Below are 26870 nucleotides of genomic sequence, written 5' to 3' on the forward strand. Positions count from 1 at the left end.
CTCTTTTAAGGTCTTCAGGGAATAGTCCGAGAAGGGCAATAGCAGGGTCAAATGGTGGTTCCATTCCCGTTTTCAGGTTTTTAATGGTAGGACGAATCTTCCTGAGCGCTGGCCCTGCTGCTGCTGCCGCGGCTGCGGCCGCCGCCGGGGACTCAGTCTCTAAGGGCTCCTGGAGACGGCAGCGACCTCTCCTCCTCCTGCTCCTCTGGGCACCGGCTCCACCTTCACTTTTTTTTTCCTTGAGCTTCAGATCAGTCTCCTACTGAGCTTGAAGTCTTCTTCTATTTGCATTTCAACTTAAGTCCTGGCTGAGGTCTGGAAGGAGTAGGGAAAACTGCTATTCTGAGCAGAAGCCTCATGCCTAAGGCATTTTAACCTTAAGTCATAATTTTCAGGTTTGGATGTTGAAAATTATGACACAAGTTTAAGATAAAATTCACAAAATTTCATACCTTTACATCTTGTATTGCCAAAGAAAAAAAATTTTCCTACACTAGAAAAACTTGCTCACATAAAACTGAAAATAGGATCTTACTTGATAATATAAAAGCTACCATCAGAAGAAATCCCTTCAGGATCATTAAGCCACTTCCTATGCTCTGAAGTTCCTATAGTAGTATTAAGTTCCAAAAGGGAACCACACACTACCATCTATATCCAAAATTAAGCTTTAAAAATTCCCAAGACTGTTGCTATTCAATGTCATTTCAATAAGCCAAACCAACGTCCCAATCCAACACTTTCCTTTCCTAAATCCTACATACTGAGGGAAACAGATACCATACCATGATTTCATATCCTTGCCCAAATTAATGCACTGGTACACCTAGGGAAATCTTCCCAGGCTACCCAGTTCAAAAATTGGTGAGAAAACTGAATGATTGGGAGTTACTTGCCAACTTGGAAGTAGAGTTCTTTAGTTTTCTATCCTAAGTATTTAAGTTCTCTGGCATGAATTATCTGAAATCATAAACTAAACAATTACCTAAACCCAACTTTTAACTGCAAGATTGTGCAATGCTTCAAAAACCCAGATACCAGATTGTTACAATAAAACATCATCTTTTAGATACACAGTCAGCCAAGATCATCCCCAAGAAACAATCAATAATAACCTTTAAAACAGACAGATCAGTTAAGAGAAAAATCTCCCCAAGTTTCCAACTCCCATTTAATTATGACTCCTACACCAGTGGCACCTTAGATGTCCCTACGAGTGGACCAGATGTTCTCACAGAGGGGCAACCAGAAGTGTAAAATCAAGGGTCTTGGTGAGGTGACTTTACTGCATTCAGTGTCCCCCCCTTTTTTTAAGTAGACAGAGGTGGAGTAATCCTTATAGTGCAGGGAAGGAAGGAGGGAGTTCCCCGAAGCAAAAGGGCTTCGGCAGCTGCTGGGAGTCCCTCAGTCCTTCCTTTTACTTACAGGATTAGCTCCTCTGGTTTGGTCCAACCCCAGGCACCAGGCATGCTCCATATCTCCTAACTTTTCAGTAGTCATCTCTCAAAAAGTTCATCTTATATCCTCGGCATGCAGTTCTTTGGGGTGCTAGGCTTCCCCAAGAAAGCAGAGTGGGGGCTCCTCTAGAGTCCCATCTGGGGTGCCAAAATTTGTGACTGAAAGTTTGGTTCCTGTCCTCGAAGCCAATTAATGCCAATTTAATAATGAGGACAGGGTTTTGAGAAAAAGAAAAAGGGAGATACCAAAGTTCTTAGATCCCCAGCAGGCATTTCCCTCTGCAGTGTGCGCACTCAAGCCAACTACGGGAAGAAAAGAAAACATTGCTTCCCTAATCCCATTTAACAAAGGGGAGTAAAGTTTATCAAGGTTCTTTAAAACACAGCTAAAAGGGGTGTAAAAGGTGAGAACAGAAAAGCTGGCGGTTCTATTGACTTTTGGTCCCTTACAGGGAAGCAGGAGAAGCATACTAGGGACATTTTTCAGGCTAGAATTTAGCTAAAGTTATTTCTACACATCTAAGGCAGATTGGAACTTGGGACACTGCATCTGTCCCAAGTAAAACAATGCCATCACACTTAACAGAGACACAGACAAAAAGACACAAAAAGACACACAAAGACAAATTCCCTTTTCAGATTGTTGAAAAAACGGAAGTGGGATGCTGGCCCCAAGCCAACTGGGGCCTTCCCTTCAGACAAACAGATTGGGGGAGTATCCCCCTCAGATTGCGTCTGACAATTCCAGATTGGGAGATTAGTTCCCTTGCCAGGGTGTTGGGGTGAAGGCAGACAGGACAACAGAAACAAAAACACATAACACAATATTTGCAGCATAGCCACAGAATTCGCAGTGCGGCGTGGATTGCTACTCAGAAACCAAAAGCAGAGGCAGATGGAGGATCTGTTAGCTACAAAATACTTTACTAGGGCTGGGGATGTGGCTCAAGCGGTAACGTGCTTGCCTGGCACGTGCGGGGCACTGAGTTCGATCCTCAGCACCACATAAAAATAAAATAAAGATGTTGTGTCCACCGAAAACTGAAAAATAAATATTAAAAAAAATTAAAAAAAAACTTTACTAAATACTTCACAAAATACTTTACTAAAGGCAATCCACTCAGAACCCAGAAAGGGGCTGGGGACGTCTCCCACAAACCCTGTCGGCTGCCCTTCAGTGCGTCCACTTGGACCTTTTGCCAACCACACAATACAGAACCAGAACCTGCAGGCAACCAGAGTACAGAAAACTATAGATCGACAATGCCTTTACTTACTGGCCAGGTTTTCATCACCTCTCAATCGAGATGTCTGGGTAGGCTTATAAGGGGGATCCCGGACAAGCCCCCTTATGTTATGCTCGAATTTGGGACCCCCAAAAGACCACCAGAGACCAAGATCGATGTAAGCAGCAAAGAGGTGTTTATTGCGAGCTAGCTCAGTCTTCTGCATGCACACAGTGACTTATGATGCTGAGAGGTCCCAAGCCCAGGGTTTGCAGCAGTTTTTATACATTCTTTGGAGAAGGCAGGGACTTCACATACATCATAGCATCTTTTAGCAAATCATCATACACCACGGGAAAATCATAAAACAACTCTAAAATATGATTAGCAAATTCACTGGCGGGAACAAGTTGGGTAAGTGTGATTGGTTAGTACAAGAGGGGGATTAGTTTGAACTGATTAATTTAAGCCATGAGGGGAGTATGTGCTGAACTACATGGTTCCCAACATGTTATCAAACATCATAAACTACTGGGAGGTTTATCTGGCATCTCAGGTACTTCCCTGTCTCATGCTGATTGGTGGCTGCCAGGGAGTTGCTATGGGTCCCCACCTAGCCTGACTGAGTCAGGAACATGTGGCGCAACAGATCCCTCCTGTTATTTGTAGATAAACAACTCAGCAGGGTGAGTATGTGCCTAGGAGTACTTTGTGGGTCTTCCAAGGACAAAGGTAAGCCCCCTTCCTTGGACAGGCTTTGCTCTGAGGTAGAGGCTGGTTTTTCAAGGAAAATAAAAGAGCTACTTTCAGCTACTTGGGAGGCTGAGGTGGGAGGATTGCTTGAGCCCAGGAGTTCTGGGCCAGCCTGAGCATTGTAGCAAGACCCCATCCCTTGAAAAAGAAAGAAAGAAGGAGAGAAAGAAAGAAAGACGGAGGGCGGGAAGGGGCGGGAGAAAGTGAAGAAAATAAGAGAGATAGCTGATTGGGAAATTTGTGATAGACGTGCTGGGCACGTTTGAGACCCTAGAAAAAGTTGGTGACCATGAGTTTAACTGTTTGTCTAGGAGTTTGATTTTCCTAGGGGATTGACTGCTTGATTTGTGCCATAGTACACATAAAAAACCAAACTCATCAAAACATCAAGGGTGGAACAGCATCCCAGGCTTTGCCTGGTGGAGGTTGACGTGAGCCCCTCCCTTATCATTATCTTCCTGGACAGCAGTGGTAGATAGAGCAGGGATGAATATTGAGTCCCATTCTTATTTGTTATCAAGTTACCTTTTAAGCAACTAAGGTGTCAAGAGAGTCTTCCTAGGTATACTTCTAAACCACTTCACTTACTTGTTCTGGAGCTGGCTCTAACCTTGACATTCTTTAAAGAGTTTGGGAAGGTCACCCTGGTACTGTATTAAGTTACCCACTCTAGTGTTCACTCCTCAGGGACCCAACAGCCAATCCTTAGATTCTCTTTTGAGGATGAGAAAAGAAGGTCAGTTCCAGGGTACATTGAGCTTCTAATTTTGTTTTGGAGAGGCCAAGGTTTGTGGACAAGTAAGCTGTGGAGTCTAGCAGAGGACACAGGAGTAAACAGCTCCACCCTTCTCTGGGACCCCTGCCAACATCCTGTATCAACTTCTGCTGTTTATCTTTCTCTTCGATCTGAAGTTTACCTTATAATCCCACATTTCTCAGGCTTCTTAAACTGGTTTTTAGAGAATTTCCATGTCTTGTCTACAGCTGATGGTCTCTTCATGTCACCCTGCGTTGAACCAGAATTGACAGTCATTCCTGACACTGTGCCATGTGACACTTACTGAAGATCTCCAAGGGCAGGAACTGGGGTGGGGTGAGCGAGGCACTTGATTTGAGTGCAACATTTAAGCAGGTCCCAAGAAACTCAGTAATCAAGATAAATACTATTTGTAAAGTGTTAAATATTTTAACACACCATTTTAAAAGTCAAAATTAAGGCAAATACTTTTGATGGACAAACTTAAAATTTTAAGTAAGGACAGGATTTAATATAAAATTTGATGTTAGCCATTTATATTATTAAGATATCTCTGACTGACTAGACCTACATCATCTGCATTTCCAGGTGTCTTATTGCAGAAATGTTTTACCTTTTTTAATTTTTAATTTTGTGGTACTTGAGATTGAACCCAGAGCCTTGTTCATGCTAGGCCGGTACTATACCACTAAGCTACAACTCCAGCCCTTTTATCTTTGTTCTCTTTATTTCCAGGCCTTCCCCCCAGCAATGGCATAATATAGGAAAGTCAGTCTTCTTCTTTTTTACTTTTTTATGGTGCTGGGACTCAAACTAGGACACCATGCATGCCAAGCACATGCTGTACCACTGAGCCAATCCCCAATTGTAGTATTTTAAAAATTTTATTATGTAAAACTTATCAGTCATTGTCTCATCTCCTTTCCAAACTCTGCTTTGCCTCCTGGCTTTCCAAAACCAAAATGGCTCTTTAAGATATTTTGTAAATAATGGGCTATCTACTTCCTACTTTAGCAATGTAAATAATTGATTTTTCAAAACCAAATTCTCAGGCATCACTATCTTTTCCACCCGAGTCTATAAACCAAAGGCAGAGGTTGACTATCTTATTATTCATACTTGTGTGTGTGTATGTGTGTGTGTGTGTGTGTTACTAGGGATTGAACCTAGTGCCTTCCCAGCCCTTTTTGTTTTTTATTTTGACCCAGGATCTCCTCAATTGGAAGGGCAGCCTCAAATTTGTCATCCTCCTGCCTCAGCCTCCTGAGTAGCTGGGATTATAGGCCTGCACCACTATGCCCAGCTCATTGTCCAATCTTTCTTTGACTCTTCAGTGTTGTTTTCTGCCTTCATCACTATAATTAATCTACTCCCAAAGCTTACTTATGGTCTCTTCATTCTTAAATCCATTGGTTGTTGTAAAAGATTGACCACTTTAACTAGGACTGTCCTGAGGGTATGTGGAGTCTCAGGCAAATGTTTTTGGCAGGCCCCTATCAGTGTAAATTATTTGTTTAAAAACATGATAATTTCATGGGCCCATATGAAGTATGATGATTTAGCACTGAATATATAGAATAATGGATAGTGAGGTAGTACTTACGTTGCTTATTCGATGCCCATTACACCTGGAGCTTGGCATAAGTTCTTGCTCTAGTAGTCTTTTGAGAAGGGGTGCTTAAAAGTTCTATTTTTTGAGGTCTTGCATATTTGAACATGTTTTTATTCAACTCACACTTGATTGGTAATTTGCCTAGGAACATAATTGTAGATGGAGAAGTAAACTTACCTTAGAATTTTGGGGGTATTTTTGTAAGTGAAAATAAAGGCAAAGCTCTTTAACAAAGAAACCTCAAAATACAGCAACTTAAACGTCTGATTAGAAGTTCCTATATTGTCATTGTGTCTTCTAATCTCCATCTCCTGGTCTTCTCCATTACTTTCTTGGAGAAGTCTTTTTACTGTTGAATTCATTTTTTTTTTTTCTGATATGGAATCATCTCTCTCATGTTTTTCATTACTTTCAGAAAACATCCAGGAGAACGCCGCGGGGGTCGATCGGGATTATTCCTGTGGGCGTATGGGGCATTGGCAGCAGTTTCAAATAATAAAGTTTGTTCCTGCTTGAGTGGCTCGTGATTTTGTGCCCAGCCAGACTGTGGCAGGTAGGAACTATGAACTGAAAACCTGCTCAGTCAAGTAGAGATTCCTATTCTTTTTTACTTTATTGCTTTTACTTGCATCAGATATTGCTGGTGAGCCTCAGGCTGCCTGATGATTTTGTTCCTTCCCTACTGCTAAGCAATTCATTAAATACTAGTGATTTTTTTTTTTGATGGTGCTAGGGATTGAACTCATGGCCTTATATATGCAAGGCAAGCACTCTACTAACTGAGCTATATCCCTAGCCCTCATTAAATACTAGTAATGACAGTGTGCTCTTGGAGAGTGTTTGGCTCCAAGGTAGACACATGGTCTGGGATGGGCTAATAGAGCCATAGAGGCCTTTTCTGGAAGTCTGATGGAAATAGAATGAAGTCTCTGTGTTCCTATGGTGCCTGCTAACCTGTAGACTATGGGCCTATTGACTCCAGAAGCCTCTTTGAAGAAAGCCTGTCAGAGTATAAAGGCAACACAGAAGAAAACAAAGCTGGAGAAGGCTAGAGACAGAGAGTGAGCTTGGGTCCTGATAATATTGTTTGAATAAGTTATAGGAACCATTGTGACTTTTCTTCTTAAAAAGCCACTTTGAATTGACTGTTACATGTGAACAAGGATCCTAAATAATAAAGGGTAAGGCAGAGGTATATAGTCTTTAGGCTGAGGCACCAGGGCACCTGTGGACTGGGTCTAAGAAATAGTGGTTTAAAATAGTGGGCATGGACACCCCCCCAACCCCCGCCAGGCAATCCAGGATCTGTACAAGTGAATTTGGATGTGGGGTGAATTTCTTGCTGTCTTCATAGTTGAATCTTTTTTCCAGGTGTCAAGTTCTTCTGAAGTGCTGGGTCCTTCTCTCAGATGTGGGAACTTGACATCTCCTAGACTTTTTTTAAAAAAAAATTTTAGAGTTTTTTTGGGTGAGCCAGCCAGTTTAAAGGGTACTACATTTGGGTATCTTCCCAGTTTCCATGATAGTTTTACTTTCACACACTATTTAATATTTCCTTTTTTATTCCTAATGTAATTGGAAATAACAGTCATCTGGTTTCCCTTCCCCACCCTAAAGAATTTATGAGTTTTGTTCCAGTACCTGCCCACGAAGCGTAGGAGGAGTGCCATGACAATTCAATCCACTGGTTTTTCTATGGGAGGTACTTTAAAGTAGGTCACCTTGATTTAGTGTTTTCTATCCTGTTTGTGTTGTTCACAGGTAATATTTCATCTTCCTGTCACTATATAGGAGCACCATTCCACTGGCCAGCTAGTTGGTGTTAACTTAGAGTAATATTTGTTATCTCTTCTGTAGTTCCTAATATTTGTAATGTTTTTGTGGGCAGCAGCAATAGTAAACAAATTTTTTTTAGGGGTTTATTTTGGGTAGAGTTTTCTAAACCTTCTATAAATCCACTGTAAATAATTAGTCTGGGAGCAGTCATGGTTTCTATTTAACATCAAAAAATGGCATATTGTGTTGATGACATTATTAAGATTTCCAGAAATGTTACACCTTCTCCTCAGGCTATAGTGTCACAAACTATTTTTTTTAAACCAGTGGTTTAAGTGGAGTGCTGTGTTTACATGCCAGTAATCTCAGCATCTTGGGAGGCTGAAGCAAGAAGGTTGCAAGAAGGTTGCAAATAAGTGAGGCTCTCAGAAACTTAGCAAGAACCTGCCTCAAAATAAAAAATAAAAAGGGGGGCTGGGGATGTGGCTCAAGTGGTAGCGCGCTCGCCTGGCATGTGTGCGGCCCAGGTTCGATCCTCAGCACCACATACCAACAAAAGATGTTGTGTCCGCCGAGAACTAAAAAATAAATATTAAAAAATTCTCTCTCTCTCTCTCTCTCTCTCTCTCTCTCTCTCTCTCTCTCTCCTCTCTCACTCTCTCTTTAAAAAAAAAAAGGGATGGGGGCATAGCTTAGTAGTAAAGTGCCTCTGGGTTAAATTCACAGTACCCCCCCCCCCAAAAAAAAAAAAAAGTGATTCATTTTATAACTAAAAATAATCTTTTAATTTTAGAATAGTTTTAGATTTTCAGGAAAATTGTGACAGAGAATTTGTCACCAACAGTTTCTTTCATAATCTGAAGGGATTGCATCAAGAAACCCTTACATTGAAGAATCATTTTCTCCTCATTATACCTGTGTGACTGAGGTTGATTTTGGGTTTCTGGAGGGATATACTTCTGCACAGTCAGTGGAGCGATTGATCAGTGCAAGTAAGCCTCTAAGGTTTGATGCTAATATGAGGATACACAATTTAGGGCTATTACTTTAGAGTGTATATATGAAGTGTCAATATCAGTAAGGTTTTAAGCAAGTCTTACAATTGGATTTGATTTTCTGTCATCTTATACCCAAATGGTCAAATATTCCATACTTTATAACAAAAATATACTTTCAAATATTTAATATCTTAAAATATTTTCATTTTATTTATAAAATTTTATGAAGGATTTTGTTTTGGTACCAGGAATTGATCTCAGGGGCACTTGACCACTGAGCCACATCCCCAGCCCTATTTTGTATTTTATTTAGAGGCAGGTTCTCACTGAGTTGCGCAGCACCTTGCTTTTGCTGAGGCTGGCTTTGAACTTTCGTTCCTCCTGCCTCAGCCTCCCCAGCTGCTATGATCACACAAGAGCGCCAAGGCGCCCAGCCTGTGAAGGAATTTTACATCAATTTTATTGAAGTATAATTCATGTACATTAAAAAACACATTAATCTTAAATGGATATTCCCAAGTTTTGATGAGTTTATGCACCTACATACCCATCACCTCATAAAAATATGGAATGTTTTTATTATCCCAAATATTCCTTTGTAGTCTATACCAATAACCCTTCCTGGCTTCAGGCAACCACTGATCTACTTTCTGTCACTATATATTATATTTTTATTTTCTAGGGATATAAACAAATGGAATCATACATCATAAATTTTCTGTATATGGATTTATTAATTCAGCATAATGTCTTTGCAATCTATCTATTTTATTAGTAGTTCATTAAAAAATTTCCTTAATGTATCACATAGTAAAACAACACATTATTTAATAAATACAAATAAAGAAATTATAACAGAAAATTAAATTTAAAAATTTTTCTAAATACAGTCCATATACATATACTATACTTTGATTTTAAATTATGTACCTACCAGCTTCAAATTCTTTCAAGATAAGCCATATGCAAAATATCTGGTTTCTGAAGGAGCATTTGCAGTTCATTACTTTTTAAAAAATTTTTTAGATTCACAGGAAATTGCAAAGGTAATGCACAGGGGTCCCATGTACATCTTAATGTAATCATGCTCTAATATCCAAATCAGGTTATTGGCATTGATACAAGTTGTGTGTATAGTTCTCTTTCTCAGTGTAGTTTTGTATGGTTGCTATTTTATTACATGTATGGATTTGTGTAGCCAAAACTACAAGAAGACACAGAGTATTAATCCATTACCACAAAGATCTCCTTATGTCCATACTCCAGTCTCTCCTCTTACTTCTCCAACTTTGGAAAGCATTAATCTGTTCTTCATGTCTATAATTTTGTCATTCATTGAATGTTCTATAAATGGATTCATATGCCATGTGATCTTTCATCAGTGCTGTTTGATACATTGAATCTTCTTCTTCTTCTCCTTCTTCTTCTTCTCCTCCTCCTCCTCCTCCTCCTTATGATTAAATCCAGGGGTGCTTCACCACTGAGTGATGTCCCCAGCCCTTTTTTATTTTTTATTTTTGAGACAGGGTGTCATGTCTACAGCTCAGTTGTGCCAGGCAGCATGGTTGGTCATGGAAAGGCCAAAGAAAGTGTCCAGAGACAGAATGTGAGATATGAATTATTGGGGAAAGCTTACAAGAAATATATCAATACTACTCCAAGAAGAGTTCCTCAAGATGCTTCGCCAAGCAGTGCTTCCTCTCCCTCACGGTGTTGTGTCCAGTGGTGACTGACTGGACAAGTGACATGTAATCTTTCCACAGGGCCCTCACTTCTGCACCCATCCCCACTAAGAAGAATTTTGTATATTAGGATGCAGAAGTATTACCTTGCTTGTGTGGCTAGCACCCCAAGAAGCAACTGTTCCCATGTACATGCAAGAAAGTAGCTCTCTACAGATAATACTAACTTGCCCTAGGCCCCAGTGTGCATGAGAGAAAGCCAGTGTCCTTCAGGGTAATATGTATCTGGACTTTCCATGCTTGCTCTCAGTATTCCCTTAACATGACAAGATTTTGGGGAACAGAAAGGGACATTTGGGAGCAGGATGTTTTGCTAACCTCCTTTCTGTTAAGGACAAAGCATGGGATGGTGCTAAGTTTCTCAAGGTGACTTCAAACTTGCAATCCTCTTACTTTACCTCTTATCTGTCTTTTGATTGGTTTTATTCAAACCATTTGTATTTAATATAACCACCAATAAATTATCTCTATCTGCCATTTAATTTTTAAAATTTTTTCTGGTTTTCATTTTATTGCTCTTTTCCTGTGAGTTTCTTTAAAAATTTAGAATTACATTTTGATTTATCTGTAGTATTTTTGAGTGTGTCATTTTTTACTGGTTGCATTAAAATACACTCACATAACTTATCACAGTCCACTGGTATGGAGAGCTTAAGTGAAGTGTAGAGAACCTACCTTCATTTAAGAATCTTTCCTGGGGCTGGGGTTGTGACTCAATGGTAGAGCACTTGCCTAGCATGTGTGAGGCATTGGGTTCGATCGATCCTCAGTGCCACATAAAAATACATAAACAAAATAAAGGCATTGAGTCTATCTACAACTGAAAATATTTTAAAAAGAATCTTTCCTTAGTTTATAATATTACTGTTTTAAATATTTATTTCACATATATGGAAATACACATCAAATGATGGCATACTTTTTGCTTCACTTATCAAACACCTAAGAGGAGACGCAAAGTCCATTAGAGGTCTGCTGGTAACAAATTTTCCATTATCTGAGAATGTCTTTATTTTTCCTTTTTTCTGGATGATAGTTTTAAGAGGTGTAATATTCAGCATTGCTAGTTTTTTTTTTAGCATTTGAAAAATATTGTTTCTTTTTTCTTTAGTTTCAAGAAATTGATTATAATGTCTTACGATAGATTTCTTTGAATTTATCCTCTCTGGGGTTTGCTCAGGTTTCTTATCTGTAGGTTTTGGTCTCTTACCAAACCTACAGATGAACTACTATTTTCTGGAATAGTTTTTTAGTACCAACATCTTCCCTCTTATTTTGTGAATAAAATGATATAAATGCTATATCTTTTGTTACACCTGGGCCTCTGAAATTCTATTCCTTTTTTTTTTTTTTAAAAAAAGTCTGAACCTTTTAGGTATTAGGTTATGAAATTCTGGATCTTATTTAAATCGCTGTTTTGGTAGGCCTCCTCTGCTGCCATGCTGGTGGAGGAAGAAGAGAGATGGCCTTATTACTGTCAGGTAAAGTTGGAAGTCCAACCTCCCAAATAGGCCTCTATGAAACAAAACAGTTTGGGATGCAGAAAAGCACCTTGTTCCCGCTCCCATATGGCCTTGGCTGACACTGCAATTAGTTGGGAGGAGACCTTGTTACTACTGGATAGTGGTGAAAGTTCCATATTCCCACTGGGCTCCCTCTGACTCCAGTGAAGAGAGGGAGTGGTACCTTGTTACTGCTTGGTGTGTGCATGGAAGTCCAGGATCCCCATGAGGTTTCCCCTGACATTCTGGAGGAGGGCATCTCATTACCACCAACTTGGGATGGATATCTTGGATCTCCACTCAATCTTGTCAAATATCACCCACACAGGGGAATAAGGGTCCTTTGTTACAGCCAAGTGAGGGTAGGAGTCTAGGCTCCTCACTCAGCATTTGCTGATGGGGGTGACACTGGGATGGTGGTCTACAGTGTTTGGCTGGGATGGGGTGATTATTATCTAAAATTTTTCTGTCTTGCTGGATTGCCCCTTTCCTGGTCCTTAGTCCAGAGAAGGTAAGCCTTTGGGGAGATTTTGTTTGTGCCCATTGGTGTTTACATAAGCATCTATACCATCCAGTTCCAAATATCTAAAATAAAAGAAAACCCAGAGAACTCAGTCATGCCATTCTTGAGATCCCACAGTCCCTGTCTGGCTTAATTTCATCCCCTCATTTTTTACAGTCTTCTCATGTTTGTCTTATAATCTGCATAGTTTTAAACTATATTCAGTGGGAGATTTAGAAAGCGATTTCAATTCATTCATTCTTCTTTATAGATGAGTAATATTCCATTATAGAGAAATATCACAATTTGTTTATCCAACCTGTTGATGAACATTTGGATTGTTCTTGGTTTTTGGCTTTATGAAACAGTGCTTCTTTGAACAAGATTTAATGCTGTTATGACTGTATATTGTCAGATCTTTGTGCAGGCCTATGTTTTCATTTCTATGGATAAACACCTAGGTGGTATTCTGAGTCATGTGCTAATTGTGTGTTTAACTTTATGAGAAACTGTCAAACTGTTTTCCACCATAATTGTACCATTTTACCTTCCCACTAGCAATGTTACAGTTGCTCCCCATCTTCAACAACATTTTGTTTTTATTTTGACAATCTTTTACGTTTTGGTAGTCCTAGTTTTAATCTGCATTTCCCTGACGACTGATGGTGTTGAACATCTTTTCATGAACTTATTTGCCACTCAAAAATCTTCTTTGATAAAGTGTTAGATATTTGGCCTAGTTTTTTTTTATTGAGTTGTTTGTCTTGTTATGGAGTTGTAAAAGTTCTTCACATATTCTGAATACAACTCTTTTATTAGATATATGTTTTACAAATGTCTTCTCCAAGTCTATGCCTATATTTTCATTGTCTTAACAGGTATCTTTTGAAGAGCATAGGTCTATTATTTTGATGATGACTGGTTTATCAGTTTTTCTTTTGTAGTTCATATATTTTTGTTCTAAGAAAAATTTTCTTAAGCCAAAATCATAATAAATTTTCCTATGTTTTTTTTTAAAATTTTCAATATTTATTTTTTAGTTATCGGCGGACACAACATCTTTGTTTTGTATATGGTGCTGAGGATCGAACCCGGGCCGCACACATGCCAGGCGAGCGCGCTACCGCTTGAGCCACATCCCCAGCCCATTTCCTATGTTTTTAATCTAAAATTTTTATAGGTTCAACCACATATTGAGACTTATTGTTTATTTTGAGTTATTTTTATGTGGTGTGAGGTAACAGCTTAGATCTATTTTTTTTGCTTATGGATATACAATTATTCTAGTACTTTTTTTGAAGATTGTCTTATATTACTTTGACATCTTTGTTGAAAATCAGTTGACTATTCAGATTTGGGTCTATTTCTGGACTGTATTCCACTGATCTAATATTTATTATTATGGCAATACTATACTGCTAATAGTATGTATTACTACATAATACATGAGAGCCATGTTAACCTCCAACCAGACCTGTGTTCCACACATGAGACCCTGAACAACTTTGCCTGTATTACTACTTGATATATTATATATGGATATATAATAATGGAGAGAGCTAGTTTTATAGTTAGCTAGTTCTCATTAAGTCTTACTTTTCCTCTTTAAAGATTGAATTTCTGCTTGTCTATTTCTACAAAATATTTACCTGATATTTTGAATGGTATTGTGTTAATCTACAGATCCATTTAGGGAAAATTGATATTTTAACTCTACTGAGTCCTTCAATCCATGAACATGGTATTTCACTTCATTTAAAAAATGTTTCTCAGTGTTTGGTAGATTTTGTTTTGCAGTTTTGTTCATTTTTTTGTGATTTTAAGGTAAGTTTTCTCTCCTTCCCTCTTCCTCTGTATATCTACCCTTCTCTATTCTTGTCTCTTTCTCTCCTTTCTTTCTTTTAGTTTTTCATTCTTTTTTCCTTTTTGAATTCGGCCATATAGTACATATCTTGAATCCTTCATGACATGTCATCAGTTTAATACAACTCAAAATGTATTCTATACATACATATATTTGGGACATTTGAAACAGAATTAGAGCTTGAGCCATGTCTTACTGAGTCCTGGCCATGTATGCCAGGGAAAGGTTGTTCATGATCTTTATCTGACCCTCACTTGTATTCGCAGTCTGATGTAGCTAGGGAAACACCCACTGGGTATGCCTTCCTGAGAAGTTCTGTCATGAAGTTGATGAAAGAGTTTCGAACCAGGGAGGAATATTTTAGAAATTTCACTGTAGCAATTATGTAGATTGGAGAAGCCCAGTTGAGTTTGGGGGCTGTCAAGAGACTGTTGTGGAAGTTCAGGTATAATTACAGCACTGCAAAGGGAAAAGGATTAAGAGAGCCATATTAACCTCCAACCAGACCTGTGTTCCAGGGATGGGAACCTAAACAACATTGCCTGCTATTGATCACCTTTAAGGTATTAGAAGATATGTCAAACTCAGCACATTCAGCCCAGTCTTCTTTCTGAAACTTGATTCTAGTTCATTGTCCCCAATTTCTCTGAATCACTTCCATCCTATATCTAGTTATCTAGCTGTAACCCATACCTTCCCTTTGATGGGTTTTACTGATCTTATTTCTTAAATGTTTCTTGAATTCTTCAGCTAATCTACAGTTTGAATCTCTTTTCTCCTGTTGGAGCAGTTTAAGCAATTGCAATAGAATCTCATGCTGTCTGCCTTTGCCCACTCTCATCTGCTTCCAGTCCACTTACCACATGGAAACCAGATAGACCTGAATCATTCGGAATTCTTGCAGCTGTATCCATTCTTGAGGAGGCTTTTTCTAGCACTTCCAGGCTTACAACATCAGTATATAAATGATATTTTAAGGCATTAGAATAGGTAGACTTCTCCAGGTATAGAAATGAGAAGAGAATGAGCAAGGACACAACCTTGGGGACACTTGTTGCACCTGATTATTAGATATGGAAATAGCCAGGATGCTTATTATTTCTAGGAGCTAACCCCAGCTTCATTCATCCAAACAGGAGTGTCTAGAACATTTGGCCAAATCAAAGTTTTCTCTTTGTCCATACCCCAACATTTCTGGGAATTTGACCACCTTCTGGTTAACAGAGAGAGAATCCAGGTTCACACTCTTTTCCTGGATGTAGTTGATTGTTCCAGAGATAAACACCTGACTGTTGCTGGGTCAATTATAACTAGGATTTAGAAAGTGAGGCAAGCTGGGTGCAATGGTGCACACCTGTAATTCTAGCAGCATGGGAGACAGAGGTAGGAGGATCACAAGTTCAAAGCCAGCCTCAGCAACTTAGTGAGGCCCTAAAGCAACTTAGCAAGACTTATCTCAAAATAAATAAATAAATAAAATAAAATAAAAAATAAAAAAGGGCTGGGGATTTGGCTCAGTAGTTAAGCACCTTTGGGTTCAATCCCTGGTACAAAAAAAAAAGTAAATAAATGAATAAAGTAAGGCAAGAGATTTTGGATTATACTTATATTCTCTTGAATAGAAAACTTGGGAACTGTTAGTGGTATTGATTTTTCATTAAGTGGATCAGAAAGTAAAGAAAGCCAAACTCAGAAAATAAAGGGTTGTATATTTTCTCTCCATGTGTGGAAGCTAGAGAGAAAAAAGGGGGGAAAAAGGTGATCTCATGAAAGGAAACCAGGAAAATAGATGAAGAAGACCAGGGGGAGGGAGGAAGAAAGGAGAGGTACAGGGGAAGGAAATTGACCAAATTATATCATTATGTCCTGCAGATGTTCAGATATATAACAACAAATTCCATTATTAATTTTATTTACAATATATCAATAAAAAGAAAGCCAAATTATGTGACGATTTTTGTGATAGAAAAATAAACACAGTGTTCAGAAAAAACCCAGAGATGATCATGAGCCTTAAGACTACCTGGCATTGGTCATAAAATAGTTTTCTTTTCATCTTTAACAAAAGATGAAAGCAACAGATTAAACACTAAGCAAATGACACAAATCCTACCTTAGAAGACAAAATCCTATCCTCATACACAAAATCATACTCTTGTTAAAAAAGACAAACATAGCAACAAAGGAGAGACTTAATGTTCACAGAATTCTTTTTTTTTTAAATTTTTTTATTGGTTGTTCAAAACATTACAAAGCTCATTATATATCATCTTTCATACATTTGACTCAATTGGGTTATGAACTCCCATTTTTACCCCAAATACAAATTGCAGAATCACATCGGTTACACACTCACATTTTTACATAATGGCATATTAGTGACTGTTGTATTCTGCTACCTTTCCTATCCCCTACTATTCCCCCTCCCCTCCCCTCCCATCATCCCTCTCTACCTCATCTGCTGTTGTTCAATTCTCTCCCTTGTTTCCCCCCTTTCCCCTCACAACCTCTTATATGTAATTTTGTGTAACATTGAGGGTCTCCTACCATTTCCATATGCTTTCCCTTCTCTCTCCCTTTCTCTCCCTCCACTCGTCTCTGTTTAATGTTAATCTTTTCCTCATGCTCTTCCTCCCTGTTCTGTTCTTAGTTGCTCTCTTTATATCAAAGAAGACATTTGGCATTTGTTTTTTAAGGATTGGCTAGCTTTGCTTAGCATAATCTGCTCTAATGCCATCCATTTCCCTGCAAATTCTATGATTTTGTCATTTTTTAGTGCTGCGTAATACTCCATTGTGTATAGATGCCACATTTTTTTATCCATTCATCTATTGAGGGGCATCTAGGTTGGTTCCACAGTCTAGCTATTGTGAATTGTGCCACTATGATCATTGATGTGGCAGTATCCCTATAGTACGCTCTTTTAAGATCCTCAGGGAATAGTCCGAGAAGGGCGATAGCTGGGTCAAATGGTGGATCCATTCCCAGCTTTCCCAGGAATCTCCATACTGCTTTCCAAATTGGCCTCACCAATTTGCAGTCCCAGCAGCAGTGTACAAGTGTACCCTTTTCCCCACATCCTCGCCAACACTTATTGTTGTTTGACTTCATAATGGCTGCCAATCTTACTGGAGTGAGATGGTATCTTAGGGTGGTTTTGATTTGCATTTCTCTGTCTGCTAGAGATGGTGAGCATTTTTTCATGTACTTGTTGATTGATTCCTCCTCTATGAAGTGTCTGTTCAGGTCCTTGACCCATTTGTTGATTGGGTTATTTGTTATCTTATTGTTTAATTTTTTGAGTCCTTTGTATATTCTGGATATTAGGGCTCTATCTGAAGTGTGAGGGGTAAAAATTTGTTCCCAGGATGTAGGCTCTCTATTTACCTCTCTTATTGTTTCTCTTGCTGAGAAAAAACTTTTTAGTTTAAGTAAGTCCCATTTGTTTATTCTTGTTATTAACTCTTGGGCTATGGGCATCCTATTAAGGAATTTGGAGCCTGACCCCACAGTATGTAGATCATAGCCAACTTTTTCTTCTATTAGTCGCAGTGTCTCTGATTTGATATCTAGCTCCTTGATCCATTTTGAGTTAACTTTTGTGCACGGCGAGAGAAAGGGATTCAGTTTCATTTTGTTGCATATGGATTTCCAATTTTCCCAGCACCATTTATTGAAGATGCTATCCTTCCTCCATTGCATGCTTTTAGCCCCTTTATCAAACATAAGAAAGTTGTAATTTTGTGGATTGGTTTCTGTGTCCTCTATGCTGTACCATTGGTCCACCTGCCTGTTTTGGTACCAGTACCACACTGTTTTTGTTACTATAGTACAGTTTGAACTCTGGTATCACTATACCTCCAGATTCACACTTCCTGCTTAGAATTGCTTTTGCTATTCTGGGTCTTTTGTTTTTCCATATGAATTTCATGATTGCTTTATCTATTTCTACAAGAAATGCCATTGGGATTTTGATTGGCATCGCATTAAACCTGTACAGAACTTTGGGTAATATCGCCGTTTTGATGATGTTAGTTCTGCCTATCCATGAACAGGGTACATTTTTCCATCTTCTAAGATCTTCTATCTCTCTCTTTAGGGTTCTGTAGTTTTCATTGTATAAATCTTTCACCTCTTTTGTTAGGTTGATTCCCAAGTATCTTATTTTCTTTGAGGATATTGTGAATGGAGTGGTTTTCCTCATTTCCATTTCAGAAGTTTAGTTGCTGATATACAGGAATGCCTTTGATTTATGCATGTTGATTTTATATCCTGTCACTTTGCTGAATTCATTTATTAACTCTAGCAGTTTCTTTGTAGACCCTTTGGGGTCTGTTAAATATATTATCATGTCATACGCAAATAGTGATAATTTAAGTTCTTCTTTTCCTGTTTTTATGCCTTTAATTTTTTTGTCTGTCTAATTGCTCTGGCTAGCATTTCAAGAACTAAATTGAATAGAAGTGGTGATAGAGGGCATCCCTGTCTTGTTCCAGATTTTAGAGGGAATGCCTTCAGTTTTTCTCCATTTAGGATGATGCTAGCCTGAGGTTTAGCATATATAGCTTTTACCATGTTGAGGTAAGTTCCTGTTATCCCTAGTTTTTCTAGTGTTTTGAACATAAAGGAATGCTGTACTTTGTCGAATGCTTTTTCTGCATCTATTGAGATGATCATATGGTTCTTGTCTTTAAGTCTATTGATGTGGTGAATAGCATTTATTGATTTCCATATATTGAACCATCCTTGCATCCCAGGGATGAATCCTACTTGATCATGATGCACAATTTTTTTGATATGCTTTTGTATTTGATTCACCAGGATTTAATTGAGAATTTTTGCATCCAAGTTCATTAGAGATATTGGTCTGTAGTTTTCTTTCTTTGAAGTGTCTTTGTCTGGTTTCGGGATCAGGGTGATGTTGGCCTCATAGAATGAATTTGGAAGAACTCCTTCCTTTTCTATTTCTTGAAATAACTTGAAAAGTATTGGTATTAATTCTTCTTTGAAGTTTTTGTAGAACTCCGCTGTATACCCATCCGGTCCAGGGCTTTTTTTTGGTTGATAGTCTTTTGATGGCTTCTTCTATTTCTTCCTTTGTTATTGCTCTGTTTAAATTGTGTGTATCCTCCTGACTCAATCTGGCCAGATCGTATGACTTAAGAAATTTATCAATATCTTCACTATCTTCCATTTTATTGAAATATAGGGTTTCAAAATACTTTCTAATTATCTTCTGTATTTCTGTAGTGTCTGTTGTGATATTGCCTTTTTCATCCCGTATGTTAGTAATTTGAGTTCTCTCTCTTCTTCTCTTCGTTAGCATGGCTAAGGGCCTGTCAATCTTATTTATTTTTTCAAAGAACCAACTTTTAGTTTTATCAATTTTTTCAGTGATTTTTTTTGTTTCAATTTCGTTGATTTCTGCTCTAATTTTAATTATTTCTTGTCTTCTACTACATTTGCTGTTGTTTTGCTCTTCCTTTTCTAGGTTTTTGAGGTATAGTCTGAGTTCATTTATTTGTTCGTTTTTTTCTTTTTTTGAGGAAAGAACTCCAAGAAATGAATTTCCCTCTTAAAACTGCTTTCATTGTGTCCCATAGATTCCAGTATGTTGTGTCTGTATTGCCATTTGTCTCTAAGAATTTTTTTTTATCTCCTCCTTTATGTCTTCTGTAACCCATTGATCATTCAGTAACATATTGTTCATTTTCCATGTGATGTAGGATTTTTCCTTCCTTCTTTTATCATTGATTTCCAGTTTCATTCCATTATGATCAGATAAAATGCATGGTATTATCTCCATGCCTTTATATTTACTAAGAGTTGCCCTATGGCATAATATATGGTCTATCTTTGAGTAGGATCCATGTGCTGCCGAGAAGAATGTGTATCCACTTGATGATGGTTGATATATTCTATATATGTCGGTTAAGTTTAGGTTATTGATTGTGCTATTGAGTTCTATAGTTTCTTTATTCAGCTTTTGTCTAGAGGATCTGTCTAATGGTGAGAGCGGTGTGTTGAAGTCACCCATAATTATTGTGTTGTAGTCTATTTGACTCTTGAACTTGAGGAGAGTTTGTTTTATGAACGTTGCAGCACCATTGTTTGGTGCATACAAATTGATAATTGTTATGTCTTGTTGGTGGATGGTTCCTTTTAACAGTATATAGTGTACTTCTTTATCCCTTTTGATTAACTTAGGTTTGAAGTTGATTTTATTCGATATGAGTATGGCCACTCCTGCTTGCTTCCGAGGGCCATGTGAGTGGTATGATTTTTCCCAACCTTTTACCTTCAGCCTGTGTATGTCTTTTCCTATCATATGAGTCTCCTGAAGGCAGCATATTGTTGGATTTGTTTTTTTGATCCAGGTTACTAGCCTATGTCTCTTGATTGGTGAGTTTAGGCCATTAACATTTAAGGTTACAATTGAAATATGATTTGTACTTCCAGTCATGTTTATTTATTTATTTATTTTAGTTTGGCTAGTTTTTACTTTTTGGTTATTTTCCTCCCCCTTTACTGAGATACCTCCTGCTGTTAGTGTTGGGCACTATTTTTCAATTCCTCTTTTTGTAGTATTTTGCTCAAAATGCTTTGCAGTGCTGGTTTTCTTGCTGCGAATTCTTTTAGCTTTTATCGTGAAAGATTTTAATTTCATTGTCAAATCTGAAGCTTAATTTTGCTGGATACAGTATTCTTGGTTGGAATCCATTATTTTTCAGCGTTTGAAATACATTGTTCCAGGATCTTCTCGCTTTCAAAGTCTGTGATGAGAAATCAGTCGTTAACCTAATTGGTTTACCCCTGAATGTAATCTGCCTCTTTTCTCTCGTAGCATTTAATATTCTCTCCTTGTTCTGTACGTTGGCTATCTTCATAATTATATGTCTTGGAGTTGGTCTATTATGGTTTTGAATGTTTGGGGTCCTGTAGGCTTCCAGGATTTGGCAATCCATTTCATCTTTCATCTCTGGGAAGTTTTCTAGAATTATTTCATTTAATAGGTTGTCCATTCCTTTGGTTTGAATCTCTATGCCTTCTTCTATCCTGATGACTCTCAAATTTGTTTTTTTTTTATGACATCCCATGTCTCTTGAATAGATTGCTCGTGGGATTTAAGCATCTTTTCTGTGTTGACTATATTCTTTTCAAGTTGATAAACCTTGTCTTCATTATCTGATGTTCTGACTTCTACTTGATCTAGTCTATTTGTAATATTCTCATTTGAGTTTTTAATTTGGTTTATAGTTTCCTGCATTTCTAGGATTACTGTTTGATTTTTTTTTAAGATCTCTATCTCCTGGTAAAGCTCGTTCTTTGCCATTTGAATTTGTTTGTTTAATTCATTTTCAAAATATACTTTTATTGCTTGGACTTGCTGTCTCGTGTCTTCTCTAATATTCCTTTCCATCTGAGTTAGGTATGCCTTGAGTTCTTTCCCTATCCATGTTTCTGATGCCTCTAGGTCCTCCTGTAGATTTAAGTTGTCCTGCATTGTTTGTACTCCTTTTTTCCCTTGTTTTTTCATGATGTTCACGTTACTTTCCAGCTCTATTTGATTGCTGTATTTCTGCTCTCTTCTATTTTTGTTTTGGTTTTGTATATCTCTGTTGTCTCTCCTTTGTTTTGGTAGACTATGCCTGCTAAAGTGGATTCCGCTGGGAAGGAATTCCGACGGCCGAGCTCCAGTGACGTCACCTCTCTGCTATGGCGGGCCCCAGGCTCCTTGCCGGGGTGTCCGAATGGGGGCTGGGACTGGACTGTCTCTGGTTGGTTTCAGCTCCCAGTCTCCGGCGGGCGGGCGGGCAGGCGGACTCCAGCCGCCCAGTCGAGCGGGCAGCGGGTGGGCTCTCGCCGGCGGGCGTGCGGTCTCCAGCCGCCCAGTCGCGAGGGCCTGGCCTCTAGTCCCCTGGTTTCTCCTGTTAGTCCTGGTTTCTCCTGCTAGACCAGATTTCCCCTGAGTGATGCCTCTCGGCAGTTCAAACTGTACTCTGGGCCTGCTGTTTGTTGGGTGTGAAGGGTGGCTATTGAGAACCCCGGCACTCTATTGTTTTGATTTTTTCTGCTTGCCCCTCCCCCAGTCCTGGCAAGACAGGTTTCGTTTTCGCCGCTGATGGGAGGGGGAGTTGAAGGTCAGGTGTCTCTAGTTTTCCCCGCGTCTTTATGCAGGCTCGCTCTGATAATCCCTCCCCCGGAAAGCCTACGAGAGATTTTATGCGAATTCCCTGCTGTATGGGAGATGAGCTGAGTAACACACACCTGTTTTATTGTTGCAATCTGTTGGAGAGTGGCGGTGGTTACTTCAGCTCTCCAAGATGGTGGCCGCTGGTTTCCTCGGTGAAGTTTCCGTTGTGGGGGATAGAACTGTACCGCTTCCTTCCCCGTCTGAAATCCCAAACTCAGCCCGGGGCTCAGTGAAGGCTCAGCCGGCAGGATTCCACAGAATCCGCAGCAACGTTTCTCTCTGCTTGCTGGCTGCTTCTCGGCGGCACCCCACCATCTGTAGCTGCGGGGTGGACCACGCGGATCAGTCAGCCTGGATCTCCAGTCGCACAGTTGGCTTGTGTTTGAGACTCAATTACCGGACCTCGGTGCTGGAAATCCTTCCTCTAGGTTTTGGTGCACCCCCATTTTGCTGTAAGTTCCTAACAAGATAGTTTTTTGTTGTTCTAACTTGTTATTCACCTGCGCAGTGGCGCAGTACACGGGGTGTGATGTACTCTATTCGCGGCCATCTTCATGTTCACAGAATTCTTACTAGAACTTTGACTATAAATCATACACTTTAAGTTGTTGTTAAAGATCGGAGGAAGCTGTCCCTTGAATATGCCTCTCAATGTGTCAAATGAAGAGAATCATGAATAGATGTTCAATATGGATTCTCAAGGGCCATCACCATTCCTTTTCTGTTCCTTTGAAAGATTTGCATGCTTGTTCCTCCAGAGTCCATGAATAGTCTTCAAGAAAGATAAAAGACACTTGAGCTGAAAAAAGAAGAAATTGACCTCAGGAGCAAAGGGTACAAACTTGGATGGAGTTTTTAGAATATTTCACAATTCTGATTTAACTTGATAGCAAAGAGGAGAATATTAGGGATAAAGGACTCTGACCTGTATCTGTCCCTTTTGTCCTGAAGTTTAGGTCCAGATTAGGAAAAGGGAAGAAACTGGGATTGGGAATGATTGTGGGGCTCATTCTGCTGGGGACTTGCTGGGGCTAAGGAGGCAGTATTTGGAGATTCTCCCTTCCATTCCCTTTTCTTCCTTCCTTTGTCTTTTTGTTGTTGTTGTTATTGGATTGAATCCAGGGGCATTCAACCACTGAGCCACATCCCCAACCTGTATTTTATTTTTTATTTTGAGATAGGGTCTTTCTGAGGGCCTTGCTAAGTTGCTGAGGCTGGCTTTGAACTTATGATCTTCAGCCTCCCTATTTTTTTTGTCTTTTTGATAGGAGAAACAGTTGTGTTCCCTTTATTTGGAGTCCACGGTTGTTTGAAGCATAATTGGGGTGAACACCAATGCCTCTGCATATCTACTCCTGGTCTATTTCTTAATGTTCTTGTCCCTTACATCAGATGTTAGGATCTTTAAGATAATGAGTTGAGGTAGCTTTAAAACATATCCAAAAATTCTTAGACACTCCATCCACTGAAAGGTGGAGTTTATGTCTTCCCCCACCCTGAACCCAGGCATATTGATTGGTAGCCATATTTCCATCAGAGTGTGATGGAAAATAATGTGTGAATTCTAAGACAAAATCTGAAAATATGCTGCAGCTTCTACTGTGTTTGCTGAACACTTGATTTTAGAATCTTGAGCTGCAGGTGGAATGTCAGATCCCAGGCTCGTATTGCATGTATGGATCTGTATGAGTTGGTATGTATGTAAGCTAGGTATGTGTGCTCTGGTAGAGCTCTGTAACATCTCAGCAGACATCCAGCCTCAGACACCAGACATAGGAGTGAAGATCCTCCACAGGAATCCAGCCCCTGGCGGTTGGGTCTTCCAGACTTCCCAGCTGAGGCCCCAGATGTCTTGGAGAGTGGGAGACAAAACTTTTCTTTCATCCCTTCTGAATTCCCGACCACAGGACCAATGAGCAAAAGAAAATGGTTACCTTATGCCTTTAAGTTTTGTATTAGTTTGTCATGCAGCAATGGTAATCAGAACACACTCCAAAACTGAGCCTCACCAGCCAGCTTCATGCAATTAAAATATGGAGGGGATAATAGAGAACTTATCATATCTGTGGACAGGCTGGATCTTAGGAAGGAAAACTCAGAGAAGCTGAGTCAAGCATTTCCATTTTGCCCTTCCCATATTTCAGTGAGGTGTGTCATTCCCTCCTGAGACCTGGAACCTTGCTCTGTTGAAACATCAAGAGAGGAGAACAAGTGTTTCCCTGTCATGAGGGTATTGTGATTTTTTTCTGTGTCTCTCTCTAAATTGTTTTAGCTTCATCTTTTCTTTTTGTTTTTTATAACATAAAATATAAATTCTAGTAAAGTTATAATGAAAGAATAAGTTATGTTGGAAAGAGTAGGGTATGCCTATAGTCTCAGCAACCCAGGAAGCTGAGGCAGAAAGATTTCAAGTTTGAGGCCATCCTTGCTAACTTAGTGAGATCCTGCCTCAAAGAAAAAAATTTAACAAGAAGTTATAATAAATGTGTATATGTAATATAATTGTAGATAATGTATAAATGTTATAATAAAGAATTTACAATAAAAGAATAAAAATTATTTTATTTTTGTTGTTTTGTTCTCTTTCATCTTAGAGCTTCTTGTCAATGTCTTCTGTTCCTTGGCTAACTCTTCATACAAATGCGAGGCATTAAAATGCTGGCTACAAGCTCGGAATACACAGGCAGGGTTTGTGGATATATGAACATCACACAGGGAACTGGGAAGCAGATGACCTCTGCTATGGGTATATAACCCAATGTTAGTAGAAGAAGAAGTTCTTTTCTTAGGAGTGGATTATTTATGCAGAAATGAATTGCTTTGATTGTGAGCTGCCTGCAAATCTGGGAGCAGGATCAGGAAGAAGCAGGGTTCCCACCATTTACAGTTGCAGGACCTTAAAACTCTTTGGAGTTTTACTGGCTCACGTTCAACTGGTTACCTCTCTTCAGGGTAAGGAAGATTAAGCCACCCGAGATTATACATCTAATTGTAGAACTCACACTTAAACCTCTATATTTTAAGTATTATTTTATAGAACTAGAATAAATTCTAATAAACCTGAGCAAACAGAATATCAGAAGAACCAATTTTAAAATATGGTATCTCTAAATAAAATATTAACAAACTGAATTCAGCACAATATTAACAAATCTATACATGGTTGATGACTCAGTTTATAAAGAAATATAAAGAAAAATGAGATACTATTTTGGGGGGTTTATGTGATTAATTTGGTAGAGATTTTTTTAAGAAAGCTATTATCCCTGAAAGCAATGGATGGAGAAAATAGACATTCTCTTATATTCATTGCGTGAGAGTGAATTGGCACTACATTTCCAGTGGTCTATTTTTCAGTATGTAACAAAACTCTTCATATCCCATGCAACTTTTGAGTCAAAAGTACCACTTCTGGGAATGTATTTTCAGGAAACCATGATATTCACAAAAATTTGGCTCTGAGGATATTCACTTCAGTATAATTTATAATATTGAAAAGTTAATAATAATTTATCTGTCCACTAATGTGGGATTCATAAAACAAAATATTTGACATAATAATGTCAAGGAATAATTTTAATAATATAAATATATGATAATGTTATATTAAGTAAAAAGCAAAAGTTTCAAAACAGTATGTTCCCAATTTTTGTATTATGAAGAATTTTTTCTGTTGCAAATCATGAAAACTCAATTAAAAGTTACTTAAGAGAAAGAAAAAGATAGTATTGATTTATAATACTAGAAAGTTCCAGGGGCATGGTGCCTTTGAGCAAGACTGGATCTAACATCATCATCACCAATAATGTATTTTCATCTCTTTGTTTAGCTTAATTTTATGCTAGGTTCATTTTGGTAGATCCTCCATGAGTATTGTTAAAGAGGACTACCAGCAGCTTTGGGATTGTATTTTACCAGTTTAATATCCCGACAAGAAGAGAGTATTTTCTTTCTAATCAATTAAACAAAACCCCAGTGCCAAATCTCATTTGTCAGTCCTGGGTCATGTGCTGCAGTGTGAGTCACTGAACTATGTAATAATGATGACAGTTGAAATTTATTGAGCTAATTATGTGTCAGATTATGAGTCTGAGTCTGAGATCCATGGTTTAGATGTGTAACTTTGGGCAACCCCAAATGAAATAGATTCTATCATCATCCTCATTTAATGGATGAAGAAACTGAAGCCCAGGCAGGTTAAGTGTATTATAAAGACAAAAGAACCAGCAAATGATGAGTTCATCCTTATGGAATGAGAATATGGGAGGCAGCAGTTCTTCAAAGAAGAGTCAACTGTTGCTTCAGATATTGAAGATACAGCCCATAACAAAAGCAAAAGCAAAACAACCCCCAAATCCCCCAAATATACAGGGGTATATTTACTTTAAAAATCTATTATCAATAGACCAATAGGCAAGATAATAAATTGTACCCATGGTATAAGAGCAGTACAAGATCATGATAAATATTAAGGAACAAAAAAGAGA

This window comes from Spermophilus citellus (assembly GCF_964194105.1).
Source record: "Spermophilus citellus genome assembly, chromosome: 17".
Classification (NCBI taxonomy): domain Eukaryota; kingdom Metazoa; phylum Chordata; class Mammalia; order Rodentia; family Sciuridae; genus Spermophilus; species Spermophilus citellus.